Here is a 5,126-nt window from a genome sequence, read left to right as displayed (position 1 = left end):
AGTTGTCTAATTTTGACAATCGATTTTGAGAAGGTGTACGATAATGTTAACTAGGTTTTTTGTTTTATATCCTAAGGAGGTGCGGGTTCAGGTGAGGTGGTTGAGTTGGATTAAAGCATGTGTTTGTAACAGTTATATGTCTGTCTTGGTTAACGGTCTTGGTTAACGGTTGTCCAATGAATGGTTTTGTGAGGGAAAAGGGGCTCAGCCAAGGGGATCCACTATCCCATTTCCTCTTTACATTAGTACCAAAAGGACTTGCTTAGATGATGTCAAGGGCTACAGGTTGCTGGGCATTTAAGGGGTTCAGAGTAAGTGATACCATGGATTTCAAGTTACTCCAGTTCGTAGATGATACTGTCATAATCGGGTAAAGTAGTCAAAGCAACCTGTGGTGTATTAAATCGGTGTTGAGGGGCTTCAAGATTATGTCCAGTTTGCATATTAGTTTTTGTAAGAGTAGTCTTTTAGGAATTCAAATGGAGGAGTCACTCTTGCCGGCAGCTTCAAATTTTCTATGTTGTAGGCTTCGCAAGTTTCCTTTCTCTTTCTTGGAATTCCACTGGGGTGTAATCATAGGCACCGGTACGTTTGGGATTCGGTGGTTTCCAAAATTAGAAATAGAATGTCATCATGGAAAATTCGATTTTTTTTATCGGAGGTAGAATCACTCTTATCAATTCGGTCCTTAATGTGATCCTAGTCTATTTTTTGCTCTCTAAAAGATTCCAAAGGTTGTTTTGAAAGAGATGATTAGATCACATCGAAATTTTTTGTGGGGTTGAGGGTTGGACAAGAAAGGAATCTCTTGGGTGAGTTGAGAAGTGGTTTGTAGGAACAAGGAGGGTGGTGGTTTGGGTATTAGAAATGTGGAGGTATTCAATGTTTCACTTTTGAGCAAATGAAGATGGTGATTTCTTGTTGACAAATAAGCTCTTTGGAGACCTTTATTGATGCATTGGAATGGTCCATTAGAGGAAAGGGTGTTCAATGGTAGGTGTTTTAGAGAGATAGCAGAAATTTTTGTGGTCGAGAGACATCAAAAGTATTGGTTCATAGACGGAGGCATCGCAAGATTGGTTTACAAAGGGTGTCTAATGCAGGTTGGATTCGAGCATTAAAGTTTTGTTCTGTAAAAATAAATGGTGTGGAGGTGATATTGTGTAGAATTCTTTCCCCTCCTTTTCCATGTAACTTAGAATCTGTGTGCAACTGTACAAGAAATGGGGGGCTTTTGGCGGGTAGGTGGTATTGGTTGTTTTACGGGGATTTATCGATCACGACGAGGGTATTCTGGAGGAATTAAGGGCATTGACTTAAATTGTATCGCAGGTTGGCCCTATTAATGCAGGGGAAGAAGACGGTTACAGGAGGTTTGCAAACGTCGGAGGACAGTTCGTAGTGCGAGAGGGCTATAAGGAAATGGAAAAGCTGGATTTTGTAGCAGCATATAGTGAAGAACAAAAGGGGGTGTTTTCAGTTCTATAGAAGTTGAAAGTCCCGTTGAAGATATTGGTCTTTGGTTGGAGATGTTTGAAGGATTGAGTGGCAACAAAGGAGCAATTATTGCGCAGGGGAGTGCTACACAGCATTGGGAAAGGTAAATGAAATTTCTATATATCCGAGCTAAAATCTTTAGACCACTAATTGTTAAACTGTTTGTTAATTAGATTCACCTACATTTTGTAGGTTTTAACAAAAGCAAATCAATGGATGTTACTTGAATTTATAATAGTAAATATAATTAAGCATAAAGTAACAAGATTAAAAGTCTTGTTAACTTATGTCCTAAGGACATAGGTTAAAGATATTATAATTAAAAAAGTTGAGTTGAATAAAATATTGTTTAAAGTTTTAAAAAATTGACCACACACATTTTCAAAAAATATTTCTTCATATAATTAATTAACTTATATTTTTGAGGCATATGTCAGCATAAACCTTAATAAAAATATTTATGCCAACTTTATGTATTATTATAACCTCAAATCATTACCATTTTGATCCTACTTTCTTTCTTATTCATTTTCTTTCTTCTATTTATTTTAAACTTTATTCTCACTTTTTTTTAATAGCGATGAGTACAACTTTGAGTAAATTAGATGATGTTGGTGTTATATTAAAAATTTGGTTAAGACAACACTAATTAACACTAATTATTGGATCTAATGAAACTTCTATCATACTATTTTTGACTAGATTTTTTTTCACGAATTAATAAATAAAAGAGGTTTCATTTTGAAAAAAAAAAAATTAATTTTAAGAATACAACAATAAATATATTATAAAAATTAAAGTAGTGATTCTGTTCATAGTATTTTGTTGAGGGGAGTCAGTAAAAAAAAAATATTTTTGAGCATGAGTTTGATAATACTATAATATATAAATATAAAAAATTTAAAGTATGTTTAATTAGAAATTATTATGAGAAATGGAGAATAATTAGGAGTTGTAATTTTTTTTTGGAAGAGTTAGAAAATTATTAAGAGTTAACTAAAATAATTAGGAGCACAATAACATACATGCTGTATATCTTTTTGTAAAATACATATTAAATATATTTATTTTACATAATCTAAAATTTAATTAGATAAAAAATGAAATTGAGGTATACGGACTTAATTGCTATAAATTGGAAAACATATTTAGATTAACAGTGATTATGTTTCAATCAAATTTATATACTTTTTAGTTACAATTCATCATAAAAAAGTTAGTTGAATTTTTTTCCGATTTACTAAAAGATTTTTAAATAGTTATGGAAGATGAAATTCAGTCGTGCACTAATTAAAATTTTACAATTTGGTGAAATAATCTTTGATAAATAATGATTAGGTTTCAATCAAAGCTTAAAAAAACACATGTACAACCATTTCTCAAATTGAAAACTACTTGGGATGAACTTAAAAGTAAGAAGAATTATTAAGGAGAGATTTGAAAACACTACTTTTGGTCAAAATAAATAAAAGTATATAGTAACACGTGTTTCTATTTTTAAATAAGTAAGTTAAAATGTATTATGTGATTAAATAAAAGATACTAGTATTTGGCCTAACATAATTTTTTTTAAGTAAACAAGATAATATTAATCAGAGAATTAAGGGTTCTCAAACCTGTTCAAAAGGAGCGGCACAAGACCGATAAAAAGAAGAAAACAAAGAAATTACAACCCAATTAAGATTATGACATAAACCGCAATGGTTCAGTAACAAAGTCATAATAGGAATAATTAGAGTGATAATTTCTCCACAAAAGAACCACCTCCAAACCATGCATTTAATACTCCAAACCAAATCGTCTAAAATCCAATCTCCATCCTAAATCAGGCCTTACATAATTGAATAAATAATTAAAACAATGAATGACTTTAAATTTGTTGGCTTTGCTGTGTTTTTTATTGATGATGATTATGCAAACTTTGTTGAAGTTCAAATGTTTATTGTTGGCTATGCTGTGTTTGTTTTCTTTGCACTACTTCTTACATTAGGAACCACCTTTATCATTTATGCTAAAGGAAAGGAATCCAAAATTTGAAACATGACGTTGAAGGAAATTAAAGGAAAGGAATCCAAAGTTTGAAACATAATGTTGAAGGAAACTAAAGGAAAGGAATCCAAAGTGCTTTGATGTTGCCATATACCAACCCCACTACACTAATAAACATGATGTCTGCCAAATATAAGTAGCTGGAAAGCAAATAAGTAGTACTACTCCACATCCTTCACGTGCCATTATTCTCTTCAATAAAAAACCAAGCACAGATTATAATATGTAATGCTTAAGTTAGTATAAATAGGGAGAGAGATTTGTTATTCTTGCATCCTATCATTTGATTTTACAAACTCTTTGCTTGCTTGTTCATTTTCTGCCACCTAGAGTCATCTTTTTCTTTGTAAACAGATAAGATAATCAATCTGCCTGTTTATCTATGCTTATATAACCCGCGTATTGGTTAAAATTCACTTTTGGCTGCTCAGACAAGATAATCAGACTACCTAATCAGCCACAAGTGGATTTTACCGGTATTCGAGTTATGTAAGTATAGATGAAAGGCAAAGGAAGACAATTTTTTTATTATTTCGCAGAGGTGGAAGATCAAATGGAGGGTTAAATAAATTTCTGGTCTTTTGCTAATATCTATATGTGGTTTGAAGGCACCGCATGAGTTTTCCTACCCACAAGAAGGGTAACCTATTTTCTTTTTTACTCATTTTGTATATATATATGAATATATTCTTAAAATAAGAATATCTTGATGCATTTGATGTAGAAAATTTACAATTTTATTGTTTAGGTTGCAGGTTGAACAATAGAGTATGCGGCATACTCACATTTGTAGCGGTCAAGGGAGCTGGTCACTCTGTTTCCTACCCAGCAAATAAACAAAGAAAGCATCATAGAAATCTTAATTTAACCATTGTAAATGCGTGGTTACTATTTACTTGTTTAAATACAATCTCGTCAAAATTGTGTTCGTTTCTTAGTGGTTGGCTTTTGCGCAACAATTCAAAGTAAAAAAAGAAAAAATTAGTATAACAATTATAAAAGTAGTATTAATTAAATGATTCATCAAGCCACATGTAACAATTAAAAATTCATGTCAGTTGAAAACATTTGGATAGTATGAAAAGGAGTAGCATATTGAATTGGGTGGTATATGGCTCAGTCGGTGGTTATTGACACGTATTGAATTTCGTGGCTATTGCTTACAACATATCGTCATCTAGAGGTGTCAATTTATGGGGCCAATTAATTTGAGCCCCAGCCCCATAATAATGGGGCCTAAAATAAATTTAGAAATAGTAGGCCCTTAAACACATAGGGCCCAAAACTAAAAGGCCCCAAAATTTAAAAGAGGGCCATTAGGCCCCAAATCAAATAAAATAAAAAACTTAATTTAAAAAATAAAATAATAAAAATATCAAAAAATAATAACTTTTAAATTAAAAAAATTAAAAATTAAAAATAAATTAAAACTTTTTTTAAAAATTTTTTTAAAAAATTTAAAAACTACGTTAAATAAATTCTAAAACTAAAAAAGTTTTTTCAACAAAAAAATTGAAAAATTCAGTTAAAAAAATTCAAAAAGTAAAAACAACTTTTATGGAAAAATTATGTGACTGATT

General features: G+C 31.1%; 1 long non-coding RNA gene across 1 annotated transcript; it reads left to right on the top strand.

Moving 5' to 3' along the window:
* Window positions 1-3,418: 3,418 nt before the first annotated feature.
* On the top strand, window positions 3,419-4,483 carry LOC131636507 (uncharacterized). Its single transcript, XR_009294108.1, has 2 exons — window positions 3,419-4,186; window positions 4,295-4,483. It is a non-coding gene; the product is annotated as an uncharacterized LOC131636507 (long non-coding RNA).
* The last annotated feature ends 643 nt before the right edge of the window (window positions 4,484-5,126 follow it).

This window comes from Vicia villosa, unplaced genomic scaffold (assembly GCF_029867415.1).
Source record: "Vicia villosa cultivar HV-30 ecotype Madison, WI unplaced genomic scaffold, Vvil1.0 ctg.001759F_1_1, whole genome shotgun sequence".
Taxonomy (NCBI): Eukaryota; Viridiplantae; Streptophyta; class Magnoliopsida; order Fabales; family Fabaceae; genus Vicia; species Vicia villosa.
The sequence above is the reverse complement of the archived record's forward strand: the minus strand, read 5'-3'. Positions and strand labels throughout refer to the sequence as shown.